A 26426-nucleotide genomic window follows, 5' to 3' on the forward strand; every position below is an offset into this window, starting at 1 on the left:
TGTTTCCAATCTGGCTACTACTAGTAATGAAGCTGCTGGAATGTTCTTATACAAATCTTTGTTTGGAAACATGTTTTCACTTCTCTCCATGTTCTCATTAGGAGCAGGATTGCTAGGTCACGTGGTAAGTATATGTTTGACTTTATAAAGAACTGCTAGACTCTTTTTTAAATTGGCTATACCATTTTGTGTTTCCACCAGCAGTGGATGAGAGTCACATCTGCTCGGCATCCTGGCCAGTACTGACTGGTCTTACCCATTCTATGGGTGTGCAGTAAAATATTGTGGTTTTAATTCACATTTCCTTAATGAATGATGCTGAACATCTTTTTGTGTACTTATTTGTCATTTTGTATATCTTATTTGGTGAAGTGTTCATGTCTTTTATCCATTAAAAAAAAATCAGATTGTTTTCTTATCAGGTTTATAAGAGGTGTGTGTGCATGGCGTGGCACTAGGCCGAAGAATGGCCCTCCGGAGCTGTCCATGTTCCAATCCCCAGAATCTAGGAATATTTTATTGTGGATGTTGAAATGGGGAGATATCCTGGTGGGCCCAATGTAATCACAGGAGTCTTTATAAGAGGGAGGTAGGAGGATGAGCCTCAGAGATGGAGCTGTGACAATGGAAGCAGAAATTGGTGTGCTGTGGGGCCACAGGTCACAGAACACAAGCAGTTTCTAAACTGGAAAAGAAAGGTAAGGAAAGAAATTTTCCCTGGAACCTCCAGAAGGAACGCAGCCCAGCTGATTTTAGCCCAGTGAGACTGATTTCAGACTTCTGGCCTCCGTAACTGTAGGATAATACATTTCTATTATTTTGAGCCACAGAGTTTGTGGTAATTTGTTATAGCAGCAGTGTATAGGCACTCAGTGTTTATGGAATGATTTGAAGCTAGTTTCTTTGCTTCTAAGTCCAGTGTTGTTGTTGTTTTGTTTCTACCATCTTGTTCTGAGTGGAGAGAGCAGGGTCTTTCAGGAGGTGGGCACAGTAGAAGAAAGCCACCCCCAGGCTGGATATGGCATGTGTGGCACACAGATGAGTCTTAGATGGTGTAGAGTATTTTGAAAGAATGGGAGATTAGATTATTAGATTTTGGAAGCAGAGGAATTTGGGCTTGAGATGGTAAGAAACCACTGAGATGATGGAATGTTCAGGCTGTTCATCAGAAGTGTGCGGGTGGTGGAGGGTGGCTGGACTGGGATGAAACAAACCACCCATGGGGAAAAAGATTCTCTCCAGGCCCTTTCACTCGGTTCTGATTGGAAGCCAAACATGGCATGCTGTTTGTTATTGTTTTAGAACAGCATTGCTCTGATCTGTGTCCCAAGCTGATTCTGTTAATGAGGGGTGAGGAGTCTGGGAGCTCAAGGCCACCTCATCCCTTTGGGACCCTCTGGTTCATTGGGCTGCCCACCATGCCCTGCCCCTCCTCTTCTCAAAACTCTCCCTGGTCTCACTGATGCCATTCTGAGACGGCATTGTCAGCCTGGTCAGTACTTCAGTCTTCCAGCTCTTCACTATACCGCTCTGCAAGGGCATGGGGTTTGCTGAGGGAGGCTCTTGCAAAGGATGCCAGAGTGTACTGTTGTCTTCAAGATGGAAAGCTATGCAGTTGTCTTCTCTGCTGCTCCTGGTGGCACAGCTGTCAATAGGGAGAATGTAGGAGGGCAAGCTGGCTGTCCGCTTCACCCCGTGTCCCCCACCTCTGGTGCTCTGAGACTGGGACTGTCTCTGGGACTCAGGATGCCTCCAGGCCCCTGGACAATGAATTTTCCATTCACTTTCCTACTTCTACTGAGCCTAGGACAGTTCAAACCCAACCTCCTTCAGGAAGCCTTCCTTGATAGCTCCACCGAACTGAAAATACTTTTTTTCTACACTATACATTTTCAGTGCCCAGTGGCTGTCAGTTCACTATTTTATTATACGAGTACATTATGTGGTTCTCTATTCTGGAGAAGCTGGTGCAGATGGATACCTTGTCTTCCAGTGAGATTACAAACTTCTTGAGGATGGAAGCAATCTTTCTTTGTGCCATGTCTCACCAAATATATTGTCAACCACTGGAGGGTAGGTGTTTTCCATGAAGACAGTGTTTATTCCTCCAGTTGTTCAGGAAACTCTTTGGGGAAAGGATAAGTGGACTGAAACTAAAGAAGAGACGAGGAGGACTTCTTTGGAAACCCGGGAGAGATCATTTGTTAATTGGAAAAAGCATTTCCTAAATTTAGAACAAACCTATCAGACAGATCTAATTTTCTACACTATACAGAGATAGGCCTCTTCTCCCTAGTCCCTTCTGCTGTTTTCGTGGGCTCCCCTCTCATCTTTCAAGACATCAGATGTTTATCAAGTACCCTGTGTGATAAACATTAAGGACTCAAAGCGGAATAAGAGGTGATTTTTCTCTGTCTTAGCTGCTTTGAGTCTTTAGCTCAGTGCACGACACTCACAAACCTGTCTCCACTCCCAAGCCCCTTCCCCAAACCCATTTCCCATGTTAGGTGTGAGACAATTTTCCACATGTCAAAATACTGGCACTTCAACCTGCAGCGCCAAGTGGAGATGAGGTAATGCTTCTTGTCGACAGGAGGAGGCGCATGAAGTTGTGGGAAGGGGTGGGAGTAGAGGAAGCCTAAGTGGTATTTGGATTTGGGCAGAAACCTGAGAAACCCAGAACATCAGAGAAACTCCTATCGGTAGGAAGCTGAGTTAAAATCAGGAGAAGCTAGTAGTCAATTTAGAGTCTTTTTATACGCAAGAACAAAAATGTTTTACAACAATGGAGGAAATGATTAGTGATCACCTACTAAAATAAATGAACGCAGCAGTAATAGTAACACCAACAATGACTGTAGGATAGAATGAGAAATAAGATATACTCCAAAGGGTTTACAGTTTATAAGAGGAGGAAAGACTAAGGATGTGCCGTCCTTTTGTAGCACCAACTGGCTTGTGCACCCTAGCCTGCATGGACATGTGTGGGAGCTGACAAAGGGGTCCCAGCAACACCTCAATCCAATTTGTCTCTTGAGGCAGCTTATCAGTTCTCCCATTCTCCTTCAGCTCCTTTTTCTGCCTCTCCTTTCACCACTTTTTACTTCTCTCTCTGTCTCTCTCTGTCTCTGTCTCTCTCTGTCTCTGTCTCTGTCTCTGTCTCTCTCTGTCTCTCTGTCTCTCTGTCTCTCTGTCTCTCTCTCTCTCTCTCTCTCTCTCTCTGCAGAGGACGGGGAGGGGAGGGGAGGTGTCTGTGGGTAGGACAATGCCTCCTGTAGCCAGGAGAGGGCAGCAAATCACTTCCTCTACCCCACTGCTAACTGTCAGCACTGCCCAGGATTCCGGCCATTTTTTTCGGTGGTTACTGAGGGCCCACTAGGCACCAGACTCTGTGCTGGGCACTGGGGATGCAACGCTGACTGAGATATGGGTCCTGGCTCTGGGAGAGCCCATGACCTAAGAGAGTGAGACAGCCATGGAAACACACAATGTCAAACGGTGGGGTGAGGTCCTCAGGCAGAGGACTCTTCAGGGGACTGCAGGGGTGGGAGGAGGGACTTCAGAAAAGCCTCAGGAGGAGATGCTTGAACTGGGTCTTGGAAAATGATGTGTTTTTTTCTTGCAGTGTACACGGCCAGGAGAACCAGGGTGAGCATGACACTCCATGACAAAAGGTGCTAGAGAGGGGGCAGAAGAGACTCGGGGAGGTAGTGGATCGTGGAGGGCTGTTTTTGGCTTCCATGCTGAGGAGAACCATGAAGGAAATGGGAAGCCATCATGGGGTTTAATTAGAAGAATGACACAATCGGATTTACACTTTTAAAAAGTTTGCTCTTCTAGCGTGTGAAGCGTGGATACAGTTAGGATGTAGGAATGGCAGCCCCGAAGGCTGATGGCCAGTTAAGACTTGCTTGAAGCAGGTAGAATGAGCGATGATGGTGGTCTGAAAACTAGGATGGCAGGGGTGGGGATGGAGAGGAGGGGCTGGACATGAGGTTGAAATGACAGGTTTTGGTCTCTGATTAGATGGAGTGAGGGGAGGGCAGAGGTCCCCTAGGTTTCTGGCTTCAGTAGCTGGGGTGAGGGCTGGTGGCAGCTAATGAGACTGAGAACGGAAGGGAAGAGGAGCGATCTGGGGATGGAAATTACAAGTCATTGACACATACGGGGCATCGTGTCCAGTACTCCATTGCATTCCCACAATACCCCCCAGTCTAGATCCTTACTATTCTCGCTGGTTCAGTGACAGTGGCTTCCTGTTGCGTCTCACAGTGTTTAGTGTTTAGTCTCTAGTTTATGAATGCTTTCATTGAACACATATTTACTGGTAGCCTGGCGTGTGCAGGCTCTGTGACAAGTTCCTTCCCCTGCAGAGCTTGTGGCCTAGTGCAGGGGGGTGGGGATGAAGAAAGAGACTATACATAGATAATTGAGCTAACAGTTGCAATATAGTGTGGAAAATGCTCTCACGAATGAAGAACAGGAAGCCAGGAGAACCTTCCAGGAGAGGGGCGTAACCTGGACGTGGAGCACCGAGGAAGGTTTCCTGGAGCAATGGCATCAAGGCTCAACTGAATGAGCAGAGGCTCCCTGGTGTCCTCCCAGGGTGTCCCTGGGCGGCAATGGGGCTGGGGCTGGGGAGAAAGGGTTTCAATAACACTGGACATGGTGGGCATGCAGTGCCTCACCCTGAGGTGTGCAGGAGAGGAGAAAACCAGCAACATTCAAATCAGAGCACACAGGGGAAACCAAGTCCTCAGGTTTCCATCAAGCAAAGGAGGTGGAAAGGGCATTCAATGAAGCATTGAGGATAGAGGCAAATTTGTGATGTGAGAGGCTTTTCAAAGAGCCTCGTGGAGAGGTTTTAGAGGGGCGGAGGTGGAGGCGTATGTCGGGGAGGACGCACAGAGTAAGTTTGGCAACTCATTCATTCATGTTATTTCAGAAGTGCGTACTGAGTGCCTACTCTAGGCCCGCAAAACAGTAAATGAGACAGACAAGTTCTCCAATCTCATGGAACTTACACTTTAGTGGGAGGTGACATATGAGTACAATAAGCAAATAAGATAATTTCAGATAGTAGTAAGTGCTGGGAGAATGGAAACTAGGAGAATGTAATAGCAAGTGCTTAGGGAGGATCTTCTCTGTGTTGTTGGCGAGCCAGGGAAAACCTCCGAGGAGGGTTACTGCCGGTGGCCCAGTGGAAGAGAGCATCCCTCCTACGTAGAGGAGGCAGGGAGCAAAGGTGCAGGGTGTGGGAAGAGTACATGCCTGGAGGGGCCTCCTCTTGAGTTGTAAGCAAACATAGCAGTAGTGTGGGCGTGATGGGTTTAGCATCTGTAGGGTGAGGCAGGCACTTAATCCCACCAGTGTTCCAGTGCGAGGATGGACCTGGCCTGGAGGGGTTGTACTTTTTAAGGTGCCTTCTTAGTCTTTGACACATGAGGCTTTGGTTTCTGGAGGGATTTGGAGCTGGTCTGTGTCTGGAGTTGTCACTTGGGCTCTGGGAAGAGGCTCCAAACTCTAGGCCAGGAGTCAGTAGACTATGGCGCAAGGGTCAGGTACTATATTATTACAACATAGCTGAGCTCCTTCAGTTTTTAAAAAAGATTTTTATTAAAAATATAGCTAACATATAATATTATATGAGTTTCAGGGGTACAGCATAGTTGTTGAACATTTTTATACCTAAAGAAGTGATCACCATGATAAATCCAGCTACCGTCTGACACCTTACTATGCTATCACAATATTACTGACGGTATTCCCCATGCTGCACGTTACATCCCCATGACTTGATTTGGTTTATACCTGGAAATATGGCTCACTTACTGCCCATCACCTTGCCACCCTTTTAATTTTTCAATTACAGTTGACAGTCAATATTTTATATTCATTTCAGGTGTACAGCATAGTGGTTAGACATTTATATAATCTAAGAAGTGATCCCCCTGACTAGTCTAGTACCCACCTGGCACTATACATAGTTATTACCATGTTATTGACTATATTCCTTATGCTTTACTTTACGTCCCTATAACTATTTTGTTACTACCAATTTGTACTTCTTAATCCCTTCACCTTTTTCACCTTGTCCTGCACCCCCTGCCATCCATCACCCCAACAAATCTAGTACACACCTGACACCATACGTAGTTATTACAATATTATTGACTATATTTGTCATGCTATTTCCTACATCCCCATGACTACTTTGTAACTACCAATTTGTACTTCTTAATCCTTTCCCATTTTTCCACCCACATACTGAACCCCCTCTCCCATCTGGCAACCATCAAAATGTTCTCTGAATCTGAGTTTGTTTCTGATTTGTTTGTTTGTTTATTTTATTCTTTAGATTCCACATATAAGCAAAATCACATTGCATCTGTCTTTCTCTGTCTGACATACTCCACACAGCACAATACCCTCCAGGTCCATCCATGCCTCCATAGATGGCAAGAACCCATTCCCTTCCCTGGCCGAGCTATATTCTGTTGTATATATGTACCACCTCCTCTTTATCCATTTATCCATCAATGGACACCCAGGCTGCCTCCACATCTTGGGCATTGTAAACAATGAACATATGGATGTACACATCCCCTCAAAGTCCTGTTTTGGTTTTCTTCAGATAAATACCCAGTATTGGGATTACTGGGTACTTCTTTGTCTCTTGTTATGGTCTTTGTTTTAAAGTCTATTTTGTCTGGTATAAGTATGGTTACCTCAGCTTTTTTTGTTTGTTTCCATTTTCATGAAATATCTTTTGCCATCTTTTCACTTTTGTATGTGTGTCTTTCAACCTGAAGTGATTCTCTTGTAGGCAGCATGTGTAAGGGTTCTGTTTTCTTATCCATTCAGCCTTCCTGTGTCTTTTGATTAGAGCATTTAATCCATTTGCATTGAAAGTAATTGTTTATAGATATGTAGCTATTGGCATTTTATTATTCATAATTTTAATTTTCCCCCACCTCTATCTTCAAGAAGCCCCTCTAACATTCCTTGTAATACTGGTTTGGTGGTGATGAACTCCTTTAGCTTTTTCTTGTCTGGGAAGCTCTTTATCTATCCTTCGATTTTACTTGATAGCCTTACTGGATAGATTACCCTTGGTTGTAGGTCCTTGCTTTTCATCACTTTGAATATTTTGTGCCAATCCCCTTTGGCCTTGCAAAGTTTCTGTTGAGAAATCAGCTGACAATCTTATGGGAGCTCCCTTATAAGTTACTAGTTGCTTTTCTCTTGCTGCTTTTAGGATTCTCTCTTTGTCTTTAACCTTTGCCATTTTAATTATGATGTGTTTTGGTGTGGCCTGTTTGGGTTCATCTTGTTTGGGACTCTTTGTGCCTCCTGGCCTTGTATGTCTATTTCCTTCACCAGGTTAAAGAAATTTTCAGTCATTATTTCTTCAAGTAGGTTCTCAGTCTCTTGCTTTCTCTCTTCTTCTGGTACCCCTATGATGTGAATGTTGTTACGCTTGATGTTGTCCAGAGGTCTCTTAAACCATCATCTTTTTTTTTTTAATTCTTTTTTTTTTTTTTTTTTTTTTTTTTCAGTTCTGATTGGGTGTTTTCTGCTACCTTGTCTTCCAAATCACTGATTCAGTCTTCTGCTTCATCTAGACTGCTGGTGATTCCTTCTAGCACATTCTTCATTTCAGTTATTGTATTCACTTCTGTTTTTTTGTTTGTTTGTTATATGGTTTGTATGTCCTTTTTAATGCTTGCTATCTCTTTGTTGAAGTTCTCACTAAGTTTCTTGAGCATCCTTATAATCATTGTTTTAAACTATGTCTCTGGTAGGTTGCTTGCCTCCATTTCATTTAGTCCTTTTTCTGGAGTTTTCTCCTGTTCTTTTATTTGAGATGAATTTCTTTGGTTCCTCATTTTGGCTGCCTCCCTGTTTTTGTTTCTATGTATGTGTTAGATCTCCTATGTCTTCCAGTCTTGGCCAGGTGATCTTACGTAGTAAGTGCCCTGTGGGGCCCTGGCATAGTCTCCCTGGTCACCTACTCTGGGTGCTCCAGAAATGTGAGTTGTGAGTACCCTCATGTTATAGTTGAGCCTTGATTGCTATTGGCATATCAGTGAGTGGGATTGACCCTCAGGCTGACTGACTGTGGGGTTTGGCCACGTCCACAGCTTACGGGCTGCTGTGGGGGAGGCTTACCCCACTGATTAGGATTCACCCCCAGCAGGCTCTGTTACCTATTGAGACCGCCCTTTGTGTGCGTCAGTTGTGGGGCTAATTGGGCAGTGCTCATCTGTGGTCTGAAGGCACTCTTCAAGTATGTTTGTTCTAGGACCTCTTGGGGTGGGTGGCTCTGGTGCAGGCTCAGGTCACCCACTGCTATTGACCAGCCAGGGATTGACTATCTGGTAGGAGCTCCACAGTGATCCATGGTTTTTTGATCTGTGGTTTTTTGCTACCTGTGCTAAACCTGGAGGCACGTGGGAGAGGCTACACTGCAAACTGAGATGGCTACCACCAGTACCGGGCCTGGGGTAGCTCTGCAAAAAGCGAGGACATCCCAAGTCCTATTGCCACCTGCCAGTTCCCTTAAGGTTCAGCTGCTGATAAAGTCTCGTGGGGTATGCAAGTTAGGTGAGACAAGGTCTCGGAGTCATTAGAGTGGGAAGAGTTGTGATCACCAGGTTAATGAAGATTCTGATTTGGTGCCAATACTGAGCCTGGAGCTACTCAGCAAACATCTTGGAGCACGCCAAAGCCAGTGTCCGTTCATCTGGGTCCCGGGGACTCCAGTAGTTTTCCAAGAAAGAGTACAATGTAGGCAGGGCTGGCTGCTTGCGGAGAAAGTGCCTCCAGTGTTGGGGGTGTTGCACGGGGTGGGGTCCCAGCCAGTCAGCAGAGGGGAGACCCGGAGCTCACCAGAATAATCAGATTTAGATTTGGCCGTAAGCATAGGGAGAGGACCTAACACATTAAAGATGGCGGCCACCTGCCAGCTGCATGGGAGGAAGATGCTTCACAGGGAAATTAGACTGTCCTCCAACCTTGGCCTTGAAGCCACACACTTCAGTCTTCTCCCTGTATGTTTCTGACACCCCTTGAGTCACCGTCCCTCCACTGGAGCCCAAGGTGATTGTCTGCGAGTGAAAGAGTCTGTGTGTGGGCACTTTAAGAAGATGTCTGGGTTTCCCACAGTCTTCTGTCCCACCCAGATGTTGGAATCCCCACTGTTTTTCACAGCCAGATGTTCTGGGGGCTCCTTTTCCTGGCACCAGTAATCTGGGCTGGGGAACGTGGTGTGAAGCTGAGATCCTTCATTCCTCCAGGGGGAACCTCTGTAGCTGAGGTGTACCTCCCAATTTTCATCTGCCACACAGAGGTTTGGGACCAGCTGTTTCACATCTTCGCCTCTCCTACCAGTCTCAATGTAGCTTCTTCTTTATATCTTTAGTTATAAAACTTCTGTTCAGCCAGACTTCAGATGATTCTCTAGGTTGATCTATAATTTAGTTGTAATTTTACTGTGTTCACAGAAGGCAGCAGGCACAGTGTTTATCTACTTTACCATCTTGGGTCTCTTTGAGCTCCTTCATTTATATATTGCCAGTGGTTGCTATAGCGAGTTGAATAGTTGCAACAGACTATTATGGCCTGCAAAACTTGAACCATTTACTATCTCACTCTTTATGGAGAAAGTTTGCTAAACCTTGCTCTAGGCTGTAGTTTTCTCAGAGGTATTTCAGGCCTGGACTGTATGTGCTGAGAAAGTAAGGCTTTATTTACTCTGAAGCTGGATCTCCAGAAGCTGAAGTCCATCTCAGGTGCTATAAATCTGTTAGTCCTTAAGCTTGTTCACATGTACATCGTAGTGTGCTATGAGTTTAAAGATGTAGTGCAGGCTTGAATTGATCTTCCATGAGTGTCTCTGGGCTCTATCACTTGCTGCAAGGGGCGTCTTCCAAGAGGCATCTTCTGCTGCTAAGGAACAGTAAGCCATCTCTGTTGCTGCCTAATAAAATTCAGATGTCTTAACCTAACCTTCAGTGTTCTTCACATGTGGTTCTAGTGTACCATTCCAGCCTGAGTTTTTAACTGTATCCAAATACTTATTAATTGTTTCAGCCAAACCTGACTACACTCCCGAAACATACCTTCTCCACCTTGGTGACTGAATCCTTTGGAATCACTGATCACATTCAGCGTCTTGTTCCTGGTTATTTGGATTCTTGTCTCATGTGCTCTATCAGTTTTTAAACTATGTAAGGATAAATACCACATCTCTATTCATTTTTATATGCCCAGTAGGGCTGGTTTTTAGGAAGAGAGTTAATGATTCCTGAGTTATATATCAGTAACAGATGCTGAGCACTATTTCTTGAATTCAATTTGCACTCAAAAATATTGATCTAGTGATGCATTCAATCAATCAAAGGTCCACTGTATTAATATTTGTATCCCCAGCTCCTAATATCTGACATATTTTAAATGAATGAAAAATAATAAATAAATGAGTGATCTCAAGTATTTCTACAAGGTGAGAAAAGCCATCATACTTACCAGAAATGGTAGGGAAGCATTTGGGATTGTTGACTACTGTCGCATGATAGATTTGGGACTTTGAAGGTTAGCATTTCCTAATTCTAAACTTGAAGTTTCAATAAATTCCAACCAGGTGGACAAAATCATGTGGGCTGTGGCTCTTGGTCTAAATAATGTTCTTTTAGATGTGATTAATTGAAAGGGAATATAAAAATTAAAAACAATGCTTGAGGGCTAGCCATCTGTCAGCCATAGTGATAAGCATTCTTTATCCATTGTCTTATTTAATACTATATACCCATGAAGTAGATTTTTAGCAAATCTTTCTTTCACGGAAAATTTTGAACATATGCAGAAGTCAAGAGAATAATACAATAAGCCTTCCTGTACCCATCACCAAATTCACTATTTATTAACTGATAGCTAATTTTGTTTCACATCTACTCTCCCCACTTTCCCCCTTCCCTTATTATTTTGAAGCAAATCCCAGACATTATATAATTTCATCCATAAATACTTCAGTATATATCTGTAAAAGATAAGGTCTCTTTAAAAAAACATAACCGTAATACCATGATTACACCAACCACCCCACACAATTATCTTTAATATCAAATATTGTACTATTCCAAATTTCCAGTTAGCTCATATATTTTTTACAATGTGTTTCTTTGAACAAGGATCCAAATAAAGTCCTACTTTATGATTGTTTGATTTGTCTCTTAGCCTTTTTTTGAACTTTGGTTTCGCCATTTATCTTTTTTTTCCTCCTTTATAATTTATTTATTGAAGAAACCTGGTTGTTTTTCCATATTTTGGATTTTGCTAATTAAGTCCTCATGAAGTTGTCTAACTGTTCCTCTGTTCTCTGTATTTACTGTAAATTAGTATTTTGATCTAAAGCCTTGATCAGATTCAGGTTATATATGGGGAGGAGACAACAAATATTTTGCTAGGTTCTTTCAGGAGGAGATACATATTGTCTGGTTGTCTTTATTTTGAGTGATGTTAGCTATTGATGAGTTATGGATTGAAAAATGGTAGTATTATATCATTCCTTCTTCGTTTATTATTGGGCATACTTCTATAAAGAGATACTGCCCCTTATAAACTATATAAATTGATTTTGTTACCAACTTATATAGAAAATTTGTGGTCCAATTTATTTAGAAAAGGCTGGATAATTGCTTGATTTGCCTTTTTATTTACCATTTTTCAAAATAATTAGTTGTTTCATGCCCTTCAATGGCAAGCACTTTATTTTTTATCAAGAATCATTATAAACTCAAGGATTTAAACATATTCGATGTATTTTATTCCATTGTAATTATTGTCCTTATTAATGTGCAAAATGTCCCATTTTTGGCCGGGAGGAGTCCCTTCAAATTGATTCTTGAGACTTATTGCCATCATCCCAATAATCATTGATAGATTCCTTGTTGTCTAGAGTGGCATTATTTATATTCCAGGGTCATCTTATCCTTTTTTGGCCTCAGACCTGGAATCAACTATTTCTCTAAGAAGTCCTTGTTTATTTTAGTGGGAAATGGAATTTGGAGACCACAATCTTGGTGCTGGGATAGATATTATCTTTACATTTAAAAAAATTAACAGCTTTATCGAGGTATAATTTATATACCATAAAATTCATCCATTTTAAGTGTACAATTCAATGATTTTTAGTATATTTACAGAGTTGTGCAGCAAGCACCAAAATCTAATTTCAGAACATTTTTATCACCCTAAAAAGAGCTTCATGCCCACTAGAGTCACTCATCATTCTCACCCCCAGCCCTAGGTTACTACTAAACTATGCATTTGCCTATTCTGTCTATGGATTTGCTTATTCTGGATACTTCATTTAAATGGAATCATGCTATATGTGTTCTTCTGTGTCTGGCTTCTTTCATGGAGCATAATGTTTTTGAGGTTCATCAATGTTATAGCATGGGTTAATACTTCCTCTTTGCTATTGAATAGTATTCCATTGTATACACATACTACACTTTATTGATCCTTTCATCAGTTGATGGGCATTTGATTGTTTCCACCTTTTGACTTGAGTCGTTAGTACTTATCTGAACATTTACATGCAAATCTTTGTGTGGACATATGTTTTAATTTCCTTTGGGGAGATATCTTGAAGTGAAATTGTTGGGTTTATGATAATTCTCTGTTTCACATTTTGAGAAACTGTCATTCTGTTTTCCCAAGAAGTGGCTGCAGCATTTTACATCCCACCAGCAATGTCTGAGGACTTGTATTTCTTCACATCAGTGCCAAAACTTCTTGTCTTATTGATTATAGTCATTCGCGTGGGTGTGAAGTGATATCTCATGGTGGTTTTCATTTGCATTTTCCTAGTGATTAATGATGTTGAGTACTTTTTCATGTGCTTATTAGTCCTTAATAGATCTTCTTTGGAGAATGTCTATTGAGATCCTTTCCCATTTTTGAACTGGGTTGTCTTTATTATTGAGTTGTAAGAGTTCTTTTGAATATAAGTCGCTTATCACGTATATGACTTGTAAATATTTTCTCTCATTCTGTAGGTGGTCTTTTCATTTTTTTTTATTGGGGAAGGGGAACAGTTCATTATTGGGGAACAGTGTGTACTTCTAGGACTTTTTTCCAAGTCAAGTTGTTGTCCTTTCACTCATAGTTGTGGAGGGTGCCGTTCAGCTTCAAGTTATTGTCTTTTCAGTCTTAGTTGTGGAGGGCGCAGCTCAGCTCCAGGTCAGGTTGCCATTGCTAGTTGCAGGGGGTGCAGCCCACCATCCCTTGTGGGAGTTGAGGAAGTGAACTGACAACCTTGTGGTTGAGAGCCTGTGTGCCAACCAACTGAGCCATCTGGGAGGCAGCTCAGCTCAAGGTGCCTTGTTCAATCTTAGATGCAGGGGGCTCTGCCCACCACCCCTTGCGGGACTCGAGGAATTGAACTGACAACCTTGTGGTTGGGAGCCCACTGGCCCATCTGGGAATAGAACCGGCAGCTTTCGGAGTTAGGAGCATGGAGCTCTAACCACCTGAGCCACCAGTTCGGCCCTCTTGGTTGGTCTTTTGAAGTATAATACAAAAGTTCTTAATATGGGTCATGGGTAATTTGCCTTTTTTTTCTGTTCTCCCTATACTTTTGGTGGTGTATCTAAGAAATCCGTGCCTAGCACAAGATCACAAAGATTTACTCCTATGTTTTCTTCTAAGTTTTTATCCTAACATTTAGGTTGGTGATCCATTTTGAGTTAATTTTTGTGTAGGAGGTGAGTTGGGGCCCAAATTAATTGTTTTGCATGTGAATAGACAATCACCCCAGCACCATTTGCTGAAAAGACTCTTCCTTTCCTATTGAATTTTCTTGGTACCTTTGAAGAAAATCAATTGGCTATATACATGGAAGAGTTTATTTCTGGACTTTCAATTACGTTCCGTTGACCTATATGTCTATCTTTATGCCAGTACTACTCTGTCTTGATCACCTTTGTAGTAAGTTTTGAAATCAGGAAATGTAAGTCCTCCAACCTTGTTCTTTTTCAGGATTGTTTTGGCTATTCTGGGTCCTTTGAATTTCCGTACAAATTATAGGATCAACTTGCCAATGTTTGCAAAAAAAAAAGGCAGCAGGGATTTTGATAGGGATGGTGTTAAGTCTATAAACCAATTTGGGGAGTATTGCCATCCTAATAATATTTGGTTTTCTGATATGTGGGATGCATTTCCATTTGTTTAGGTTTTTCATTTCTTTTAGCAATGTTTATAGTTTTCATTGTGCAAGTCTTACATTTCTTTTGTTAAATTTATTCCTAAGTATTTTATTCTTTTTTGATGCTACTGTGAATGGAATCATTTTCTTAATTTCATTTTTAAACTGTTCATTGATAGTGTATAGAAATTCAATTGATTGGTGTATGTTGATTTTGTGAACTTGCTGAACTCATTTATTCTAGGTTATTATTTTTTTTTTTTTAGTGGTTTCTTAGAATTTTCTGTATGCAAGATCATGTCATTTGTGAATAAGACAGTTTTACATCTTCTTTTCCAATCTGGATGCCTTTATATCTGTGTTGCCTAATTACTCAGGCCAGAATCTCCAGTACATTGTTGAATAGTAGTGAGTATGTCATCCTTGTCTTGTTCCCAACCTTGGGGGGGGGAAGAATTTGATTTTTCACCATTAAATATCATGCTAGCTGCAGGGTTTTCACGGATACTCTTTATCATGTTGAGGAAGTAACTTTCTAGTCCTAGTTTGCTGAGGATCTTTTTTTCATGAATGGGTAGATATTACCCTTATTCCTATTTTAAACATTAGGAAACTAGCATTCTAGTCACAGATGATCTGATTCCAAAGACCAAACGCTTAATCACTATGCTATCTGTATAGTACACGCTTCCATTTTATTATTTTCCCTCAGTCTCCTCCCTCTAGATTCTTTCCTCCTGCTCACTTTGTTAACGTTGTTCTCCAGGCTTCTTAGCCCTTTGCACTTGTTATTCTCTCTGAGGTGAGAGAATGGCTTCAACTATCGCCTCTCAGCTGATGACTACAAAATCTGTGTCTCCAGCCCTCGCTGAGCTCTAGTATATCCTAATGCTTCCAAGTCTCCTCCACTTGGACATCTAAGAAATCTCAAACCCATTATGTTCCCAAAGTGTCCCATTATTCCCCCATCCTCTCAAGTGGGCTCCTCTTTCTGTATTTTCAATATCGAATGCTTCTTCCATTTATCCTCTTCAAGCCTGAAACCTAGGAGTGATCCTACAAGCCTTCTTCCCTTTGGCCCCTCTTGTCTTTTCTAATCAGTGGTGAAGTTCTGTCTGTTTGAACCTTCAAAGTGTCTGTGTAATCCATTCTTTTCTCTATCGCCACTGCTACTACCTCCGATCACTCCTGGCCCCAGTCTTGTCCCCGTCAAATTCACCCTCCACGTTACCAACAGCAGAGTGATTTCTGCTGATATTTAAACCTTCTGAGGCTCCCCATCGCCACAGCAGGACAAGCAAGGCCTTCTATCCTCAGTGTGTTTTATGTACTTCCACCAACGCTGAGCTCATTAAATGCGTTATAAGGTATCGGTTTTCACAGCTGCATAATGCTTCCATCGTTCGGAGACAGTATAAATTACTTGATTGGTCCTGTGTATACTTTCTTGTGCATGTCATGTCATCTCATGCCTTTCTATATTCTGTTGTCTTTGTTTGAGAGTTTCTTCTTCCACATCATTCCCTGTACTCCTTTTCATCCTGAAAAACCGTACTCATCAGCCCACTCTCTCTGAAAACTTCTCTAACTCTTACAGAATTAATTATGCCCTCCTCTCTGTTTTTTCAGAGCATTACACATGCTTATAATACTGCATGTATTGTCCTGTGTTCTAATTATCTGTCATTGTTCTTTATCCTCAATCTAAGATCTCTGAGGTCAGCAGGCATGTTACATTTATCTTGAACACCCTGACAATACCCAGTATATAGACAATGCTAAAAAACGCGTTGAACTCATCTTAATTAGACGTTTTCTATAAACCTCCTTGCTTTTAATAGACCATTTTCTAATTTGTCAAACAGTTTAAATGCATGTTTAAAGAACATACTTAAAAATAACATTATTTCTCAGGCTGGCCTGGTGGTTCAGGCAGTTAGAGCTCCATGATCCTAACTCCGAAGGCTGCCGGTTCGATTCCCACATGGGCCAGTGGTCTCTCAACCACAAGGTTGCCAGTTCAATTCCTCGAGTCCCGCAAGGGATGGTGGGCTCCACTCCCTGCAACTAGCAACGGCAACTGGACCTGGAGCTGAGCTGCGCCCACCACAACTAAGACTGAAAGGACAACAACTTGAAGCTGAACGGCACCCTCCACAATTAAGATTGAAAGGACAACAACATGACTTGGAAAAAAGGCCTGGAAGTACACACTGTTCCCCAATAAAGTCCTGTTTCCCTTCCCCAATAAAATCTTAAAAAAAAAAAGTACCACAGTTTCTTTATCCAATCATCTATTGATAGACATTTCGGTTGTTTCCATATCTTGCTATTGTGAATAGTGCTGCAATAAACATAAGGTGCATATATTTAAAAAAACAAAACATTATTCGTGGATGGCAAAAGTAACATATGTCTATTTTAAATTGCATGGAATTTATAGAAAAGCCCTTAGAAGAAAATACAAATTCCTTATAAATCTACTCTCTGGATATGTTACCATTTTGATGTATGTCCTTCCAGTTTTTTTCTGTGCATTCATATGTGTGTGACACATATGCATATATATTGTGTGTATATTCTGGATATATGTATATGTTTGGATGTATAAAAAACAGTATTATATATACTTTTGTAACGTGTCTTTTTTTAACTTAATGTAGTACAAACATTTCCTCATATCATTAAATATTATTTAAAAAATTATTTTTAAAGACTGCACAGTATTGCATCATATATATGAACTGTAATATATCTATGCATTGTTAAATGTCAAGGGTATTTTGAATTTTTTTTTTTCTCATTAAACTTTGTGTTAATGGGTCTCAAAATTCTGTGATAGATTTTTGGTCAAGTTGTTTCCGTTAAAAAGTACTGATTTTAAAAACTAATAACTTAAAAACTGCCACACAAAAAAACAAATGGTCCACAAAACATTCTCCTTTCCTTCTGAAGGTTTTACGATGCATTGTAATCATTAACCAGTCTTTTACTATTACACTTAAATGGCCAATTGAGACAAACTGTTCTGAGACTGTGCTTCCACCACTGATTGAGACTGGGGTGGCAGGTATTGGGGATAATACTCATTTAACTTTCTGAGCTTTCTGGGCAGACTTGGTGACCTTGCCAGCTCCAGCTGCCTTCTTGTCCACTGCTTTGATGACACCCACAGCAACAGTCGGTCTCCTGTCACGAACAGCAAAACGACCAAGAGGAGGGTCGTCAGAGAAGCTCTCAACACACAGGCGTTGCCAGGAACCATGTCAACGATGGCAGCATCACCAGATTTCAAAAACTTGGGGCCATCTTCCAGCTTTCTCCCTGAACAACGATCAATCTCCTTCAGCTCAGCAAATTTGCAAGCAATGTGAGCTGTGTGACAATCAAGCACAGGTGCATATCCGGCACTGATTTGGCCTGGATGGTTCAGGATAATCACCTGAGCAGTGAAGCCAGCTGCCTCCATTGGTGGGTCATTTTTGCTGTCACCAGCCACATTGCCACGACGAACATCTTTGACAGACACATTCTTGACATTGAAGCCCATATTGTCCCCAGGAAGAGCTTCACTCAAAGCTTCATGGTGCATTTCAACAGACTTTACTTCAGTTGTAACATTGACTGGAGCAAAGGTGACCACCATGCCGGGTTTGAGAACACCAGTCTCCACTCGGCCCACAGGGACAGTACCAATACCACCAATTTTGTAGACATCCTGGAGGGGCAGACGCAAAGGCTTGTCAGTTGGACGAGTTGGTGGCAGGATGCAATCCAGAGCTTCAAGCAGTGTGGTTCCACTGGCACTGCCATCTTTATGGTGACTTTCCATCCCTTGAACCAAGGCATGTTAGCACTTGGCTCCAGCCTGTTGTCACCATTCCAACCAGAAATTGGCACAAATGCGACTGTGTCAGGGTTGTAGCCAATTTTCTTAATGTAGGTGCTGACTTCCTTAATGATTTCCTCGTATCTCTTCCGGCTGTAAGGCGGCTCAGTGAAATCCATTTTGTTAACACCAACAATTAGTTGTTTCACACCCCGTGTGTAAGCCAGAAGGGCATGCTCACGGGTCTGCCCATTTTTGGAGATACCTACTTCACATTCACCAACACCAGCAGCAACAATCAGGACAGCACGGTCAGCCTGGGATGTGCCTGTAATCGTGTTTTTGATAAAGTCTCTGTGTCCTGGGGCATCGATGATGGTCACGTAATACTTGCTGGTCTCGAATTTCCACAGGGAGATATCAATGGTGATCCCATGCTCGCGTTCGGCTTTCAGTTTATCCAAGACCCAGGCATACTTGAAGGAGCCCTTTCCCATCTCAGCAGCCTCCTTCTCAAATTTTTCTATGGTTCTTTTGTCGATCCCACCACATTTGTAGATCAGATGACCAGTAGTGGTAGACTTGCTGGAAGCTACGTGTCCAATGACAACGATGTTGATGTGTGTCTTTTTCTTTCCCATTTTGGGTTAGATTCAGCGATGGTTTTCACTACACCTGTGTTCTGGTGGCAAACCCGTTGCGAAAAAGACTGAATTTTTAAAAAAAAATTTTATTGGGGAATATTGGGGCACAGTGTGTTTCTCCAGGGTCCATCAGCTCCAAATCAAGTAGTTGCCCTTCAGTCTAGTTGTGGAGGGCGCAGCTCAGCTCCAAGTCCAGTCGCCATTTTCAATCTTAGTTGCAGGGAGCGCAGCCCACCATCCCATGTAGGAATTGAACCTGCAACCTTGTTGTTAAGAGCCTGCACTCTAACCACCTGAGCCATCAGGCCACCCTGACTTTTTACTTATAGATAAAAAATGCCATGGTGAACATAGTTGTATATAAATCCTATGCAAACCTTTGATTCAACATTACAAGATAAAAAATAGCTCATTTACTCATTTATTCTCTCAACAGATATTTATTGAGTAACTGCTATGTGGCAGGTATTTTAAAGAAGTTATAATAGAGTCATGTCTCTCCAGGAGTCATAATTGGAAGGAGGGGACACTCCATCCCACCTTAGGTTCTTTAGAAGAGGAGCTGGTAGGTTAGTTCTAAGGTGAGCATTCTAGGCTTGGTTGCTAAGATGTGAATTATTTCTCAACAGTTGGGCAGTATTCCCAGGAGACACTTCCTGTGTCATCTGATTCTTCCTCCTAGTGCTGTTGCCCATCTGACGTGAGTAAGAAGAACAGAAACAGGTACTGGAGAAGGCTCAAGCGTAGCGAGGAGGTGAATTTAACCATGAGAAATGACCTGTAAGGATAGGAAAGGGATGGATTCAAGGGACATTTCGTAAGTAGAATTCTCTGTTTCAGGAGGCCTGTGGGTGGTGCAAGAGAGAAGAAGTCAAAGATGCCTGGAAACTCCAGCACTGTCTAGACACAGGAATTAAGTTTGGAGAGTAGATAGGTTTAATGTGGGATGTATTGAGTTTGAAGTACTGCCAGAAATGAAGAAGTCTAAAATATAGAAACAAAGGTTTGTGACTCAAACAAGACCTGGAGAGACTGAGATTTTATTACTCTAAAAATTTTAAACATTTATTCTGAACTCTATATTTTCCTAATAAGATTTAAATTTCACCAATTTGCTGATTTCCTTCTGAACAAAATAAGGGTTTAAACTCCTTAAATGTTCTGTAACCTCACGCTTCTCATTTTTTCTGTTGTGTTTTCTAATGTTTTTGTTCCATCACGATTTTTAACTCCCTCGAATTAGTGGTGATTATTATATTTTAACAATCAATGCTTATTTAGATTTGCCACCTTCTCAGACAGGGTCCCAACAGAAAACAATTACACACTCAAATTAGGGTAATTCCAGGAGAGTTTAATAAATAAATAAATTAAACAACTCTTTCTAATGGGTATGTGTGGGTAGAGATTAAAAAGCCCACAAGAGATAGTATAATATGCCGTAGTAACAACCAGAGTTTTAGCACTCCTAGACCTGAAGGAATTTGGTAGAGAGCAGTCATGGAAACCTGAAAGGAGAGATGTGTATATGGAGTTATCTTGAGAGAAGCAGTGACCACACAGGATACACGCAGCCAAGGATCACCATGCCGAGAGTAACCAGAAGAATGTATACTCTGACCTGACCATCCTCCCTTTCTGCCGTGTCCTATAAGGGCTCCCCATTGGCAAAACTCAATTGCACGCCAGAGAACAAGAGAGTTTATTCGATGCACTCCATACTGTCCAGCCTCTAAGGCACTTAGCAGGTTGGAGAGGGGTGTGGGGAAGATCTGGAGAGCCGACAGAAGATATTCAGGACACCAAGTGTTTTACTAATTCTTAGCACATAATTAATACATTTCTTGCATCCTAATCCTCCTTCCAGGTTTACTTTATTCCTCGCTGAAAGGAGGAAGTCTATTAGTATTTCAGTGAGGCTTATGAATAATAAATTTCTTAGTGTATCGGAAAATGTCTTTATTTTTGCCCCCCCATTGAATGATATAACTGAATATAAATTTCTATATTAGTAGTTACTTTCCTGCAAAGCTTGGAAGCTATTATTTCCATTGTCTCATCTGCTTTTGCTGATGAGAAGTCTGCAGCTGGTCTGGTAGTCTTTCCTTTGCAGTTCTTTTTTCTCTGAAACTTTTATGATTCTCTCACTTTCTTTGATTTTTTATTTTATTCCAATTTATCTAGATATGGATTTATTTTTATTTGTCCTATGAAAGACTTGGTGTGCTTTTTCGATCTAAGGATTCATGTCTTTCTTTAATTCTGAAAGACTGAGCCATTATCACTTCAACTATATATTAACCTCCTACCTATTCACTCTCTTCTTCTGTGATTTCCAATTAAGCATACATTGGAGTTTTTCTTCCTATCCTTCATCTCTCTAAACTTTTATTTTCTTCACCTCTCTCTCTCTCTCAAATATACGTAGGGTGCCAAAAAATGTAAACATATTTTAAGGGAGGAAAAAACTGTATTAAAATCGTAATACTCAACATTGAGGTATGACAATTAAGTTTGCGAACTTGCCACCGTGCCCTTACATTGGCAGCGCTGTACAAACAGCTCGATAAGGTTTCATAACCTTGGTATATCAGTGTCTCACAGCTGTGTTCGTGTGGAGAGTGGTGGTGTCTTGCTGAGTGGCGTTCATTATTGTTGTTGCATGTTTTTGTGTGCCATCGTAAGAATGTCTGAACTTGAATTAGAACAACGAACAAACATTAAATTTCTTGTTAAACTTGGCAAGAGTGGAAGTGAAATTAAGGACATGTTAGTCCAAGTGTATGGGGATAATGCCATAAATAAAACGGCAGTGTACAAATGGGTTAAACGTTTTTCTGAGTGGAGAGAATGCGTCACTGATGAAGAGAGGTTAGGGCAGCCAGTAACGAGCAGAACTGACAAAAACATTCATCGCAAAAATTCATCGAACTGTGCGTCAAAATCGTCGGCTGACTGTGAGAAGCACAGCGCACCAAGTAAACATTGATAGAGAAACAGTTAGGAAAATCTTAACTGAATATCTTGGCATGAGAAAGGTGTGTCCAAAAATGGTCCCGAAGAAGCTCACCAATGAACAAAAGAAAAAGAGAGTCGAAGTTTACCAAGACCTTTTGGAGAGGCAAGACGATGTTTTGGGCCGTGTTATCACTGGTGATGAAACATAGGTGTACCAATACGACCTGAAACAAAGCATCAAAATGCACAATGGAAGTCAGCCAATTCTCCACAACCAAAAAGTTCTGTCAGTCCAAATCAAGAGTCAAAACAATGTTGCTAACCTTTTTTGATACAGAGGGATTATTCATTATGAATTTGTACCAACTGGACAAACAATTAACCAATTTTACTATTTGGAAGTGCTGAAAAGGCTGTGTGAAAAAGTTAGATGACCTGAACTTTTCACCAATTCATGGCTCTTGCATCACGACAATGTACTAGCTCACACAGCACTGTCTGTGAGGGAGTTTTTAGCCAGTAAACAAATAACTGTATTGGAACACCCTCCCTACTTACCTGATCTGGCCCCCAATGACTTCTTTTGTTACCCAAAGATCAAGGAAATATTGAAATGAAGCCATTTTGATGGGATTCAAGACATAAAGGGTAATACGATGACAGCTCTAATGGCCATTCCAGAAAAAGAGTTCCAATATTGCTTTGAAGGGTGAACTAGGTGCTGGCATCAGTGCATAGCTTCCCAAGGGGAGTACTTCGAAGGTGACTCTAGTGATATTCAGCAATGAGGTGTGTAGCACTTTTTCTGGGATGAGTTCGCAAACTGAATTGTCCAACCTCGTATACCGATAACAAAGGATGAATACAAGTCACGTTTGACTTGTGCAATTACAAGAGGTGTTCAAAGTGGTTACCATCAGTGTAATTTTAATACAGTTTTTCCTTTCTGTATGCTGGGTCACTTTATCTTCCAATTCACTAATTCAATCTTCAGCTGTGTCTAGTCTATGAAATCTTTCTACTGAGTTGTTTAGTCAATGTCTATGTTTTTCTTTTCTGTATCATTTGAAAATACAGCTACTTCTTGTATTTGCCTTATAGTTCCTATCTTTCCTTTAACTTAGAAAAATATTTTTGTTGTTTTTGTCAAATAAACACAGAGAAAGTGCATGGACCAAGTATGTAGACCTCAGTGATTTATCACAAAGCAAATACTTGTGTCACCACAATCCAGGTTAAAAAAAACCCCAAAGCATCACCAGCACCTTAAAACTCCGTATTGTGGTCCTTCCCAGTCACCACTCCCTCCCAAGATAACCCATTAATCATTTATAAAAATCACTCCCTTGCTTTTCTTTCAAGTTTTCCTACCTAAGTTTGCATCCCTAAATACAGTGGTTTATATTTGCCTGTTTTTCAGCTTTTTATAAATGCAATAATGAAGTATTTATTATTTTATGTCAGGCTTCTTTCACTCATTTTATATTTGTTAGATTTCTACATTTGTTGCAGGAGATTGCAGTTTGTTCATTTTCATTTTTGTATGAATAATGTGTAAATTATTCATATTTCATATGAATAATGTATAAATATATCATCAGTTTATTCATGATGATTTTAGACACGTGAGTTGCAGTTTGAGGCCATGATGAATAATGACACTATGAACAGTCCTGTACATGTCTGTTGCTGTACATAAGCGTGCTTTTCTGTTAGGTGTGTACCTAGGAAAAGACCACAGAGTGTGCACACCTTCAACTCCTAATAGTTAATACCAAATTGTTCTCCAAAGGGGCCATATTATTTTACACTCCCACTGGTAGTATAAGAAAATTTCCATTGTTCCACGTCCTTGCCACACTTCTCATTGTAAACCTTTTACATTTAAGCCATTCTGGTAGGTGTGTAGTGGTATATTCTTGTGGTTTTAATTTCCACTTTCCTAATTCCTAGTGAGGTTGAGCCAAACCTTTTAATGTGTTTAGGGACCATTTGGATATCCTCCTTCGTGAATTCCTCATAAATCTCTTACCCATGTTTTCATTTGTGTTTTTCTTTGATTTGCAGGAGATTGTTATATGTTTTGGATATGAATCCATTTTTATTTTTATGGGTGACACATGTATCTTCTTTCACTCTGTAGTTTGCCATTTTTTACACACCTAATGGTATCTTTTGATAACTGGTAGATCTTTATTTCTCTCTCAATTTTTTATTTTGAAAAAAAATCAAACCTATAGAAAAATTGAAAGAATAGTACAATGAGCACCCATTATTCTTCAACTTACATTCACCAATTTGCTAAAATATTTTGCCATATTATTGATATAATAATATTATCATTACCATATAGCCTGTGCTCAAATTTCCCAAGTATCCTCAAAATTTTCTTTATAACAGTGTTTCCCCTAAGTTTGAATCAAAGGTCATTGATTGCATTCTCCTTTCATTGAAAACAGTCCACTCATCGTCTTTGTCTTTAGTTGTCTTGTAGACTGTCCCATAATCTGGATTTAACTGATTGTTTCCTTATTATAGATTCAGATTAAACATACTGGGCAATAACATTATATAGGTGATGTTGTATATTTTCCATTGTATCATCCAGAGGCACATAGTATCAGTTAGTTCCATTATTAGCGACGCTAAGTTTGATTACTTAGTGAAGGTGGTGCCCATCAGATTGCTCCATTGTAAAGTGGAGCTCCTGTTTCAGTTAGTAAGTAACATGTATGATGATACTTTGAGGTAGTGTGATTCTCTTGTTCCATGGACACTTCTTGTCTGCATCAATGATTTCACTTGTAGTTGTGATTCTATCTTTCCTTTTGTATATATGAGGTGGCATTCTTTGAAGTGGAATCCCAACCATTACGCATTTTTTTGTTCCAGTTTGGACCTATGGGTTGCTTTCTTTATTCAGTGGGCTTTAACCCATTATCATCATTTTTCTTTTTGTTCAAATTGTTCCTCATTTGGCCAGTGGGAGAACCCTTTAAGCTGGATCCCCTGTTCTTTTAATGTATCCCCATTCGTTTTTGAGCACTTCCTTGTTTCTGGCACCAAAAGATACTCATCTTGTACTTCTACTCCCAACCAGTAATCAGCCATTTCTCAAAGGAGTCCTTTCTTTTTAAAGAGTATGGTATGAATGGCATGTAGAAAGTATGACTTGGGTAGTAGCATGCTCTTTGCTACTGTAGTGTCATTTCCTCTAGGGCTTTTCAGTGAACAGAGATACTTTAAATGATGAATTCTTATTCATACTTCCAATTAAAATTGAAGCATCATGGGGCTCCTGTTCCATATTTGCAACTCCCATCTTCCATAGTAAGAATCTTGTTTCCCGAAAAGCCTCACAATTATTTAGTACAATATATACAATAGTTTCAGAATTCCTACCCCAATAACACTACCAATAACAAATCCATTAAGTAACGTTCAGGGCTTCTTTGCAGGTATTTCTACCTAAGAATACATCCCACTAAGTGTATACAGTTATTGTGTTTAAAAGTTACTTGAATTACTTTTTTCTGAATAGCTATATAATCAGTTTTATATGCAGTTAGATTTATTTACTTTTTAATGAATGCTCAAACTTTTAAAAAAGATTTTTATTAAAATATAGCTAACACACAATATTATATTAGTTTCAGGGTACACAATAGTTATTCAATATTTATATACTTAAAGAAGTGATCACCATAAGTCTAGCAAACCATCTGACACCATACCACACTATCACAATATTATTGACTATCTTCCCTATGCTGTACATTACATCCCCATGACTTATTTTTGTTGTTGTTTTTAATTAAATTTATTGGAGTGACAATGGTTAGTAAAATTATATAGGTTTCAAGTGTACATTTCTATAATACATCATCTACATCCCCATGCCTTATCTGTTTTATACCTGGAATTTTGAACCTCTTATTCCCCTTCACCTTTCCCCCCCTTTTAAAAATTTTCAATTACAGTTGATATTCAGTATTATTTTATATTAATTTTAGGTGTACTGCATAGTGGTTAAACATTTATATAATTTAAGAAGTGATCGCCCTGACTAGTCTAGTACCCACCTGGCACTATACATAGTTATTACCATATTACTGACTATATTCCCTATGCTTTACATCCCCATGACTATGTTGTAGCTACCAATTTGTACCTTTTAATCCCTTCACCTTTTCCACCCTGCCCCCCAACCTCACTCCTATCTATCACCCCAACAAATCTAGTACCCATCTGACACCATACATAGTTATCACAATGTTGCTGACTATATTCCTTATGCTGTACCCTACCTCCCCATGACTACTGTGTATACTGTGTAACTACCAAATTTGTACTTGTTTTCATATATATATATATGGATTGTTTTTTTTGTTGTTGTTTATTTTTACAGAATTTTATTGGGGAACAGTGTATACTTCCAGGCCTTTTTTCCAAGTCAAGTTGTTGTCCTTTCAATCTTAGTTGTGGAGGGCGCAGCTCAGCTCCAGGTCCAGTTGCCCATTGCTAGTTGCTAGTTGCAGGGGGCGCTGCCCACCATCCCTTGCGGTACTCGAGGAATCGAACCGGCAACCTTGTGGTTGAGAGCCCACTGGCCCAACCGGCAGCCTTAGGAGTTAGGAACATGGAGCTCTAACCGCCTGAGCCACCGAGCCGGCCCCCAATTTGTACTTCTTAATCCCTTCCCCTTTGTCACCCACCCCCAACACCTCTTCCCCCCAATCTGGCAACCATCAAAATGTTTTCTGTACCTGTGAGTTTGTTTGTG

The 26426-nt window shown here is 40.7% G+C and overlaps 1 protein-coding gene and 1 pseudogene across 2 annotated transcripts in view; one reads left to right on the top strand and one right to left on the bottom strand.

The window, feature by feature from the left end:
- The window catches only part of LOC141570056 (maestro heat-like repeat-containing protein family member 1), a 69833-nt gene that overhangs the window by 7368 nt on the left and 36039 nt on the right, over positions 1-26426 (top strand). The gene's annotated exons all lie outside the window — the stretch shown is intronic.
- Positions 17284-18697, bottom strand: LOC109439264 (elongation factor 1-alpha 1 pseudogene; annotated as a pseudogene).

This window comes from Rhinolophus sinicus, chromosome 1 (assembly GCF_057876585.1).
Source record: "Rhinolophus sinicus isolate RSI-liver-muscle chromosome 1, RSI-T2T, whole genome shotgun sequence".
NCBI lineage: Eukaryota > Metazoa > Chordata > Mammalia > Chiroptera > Rhinolophidae > Rhinolophus > Rhinolophus sinicus.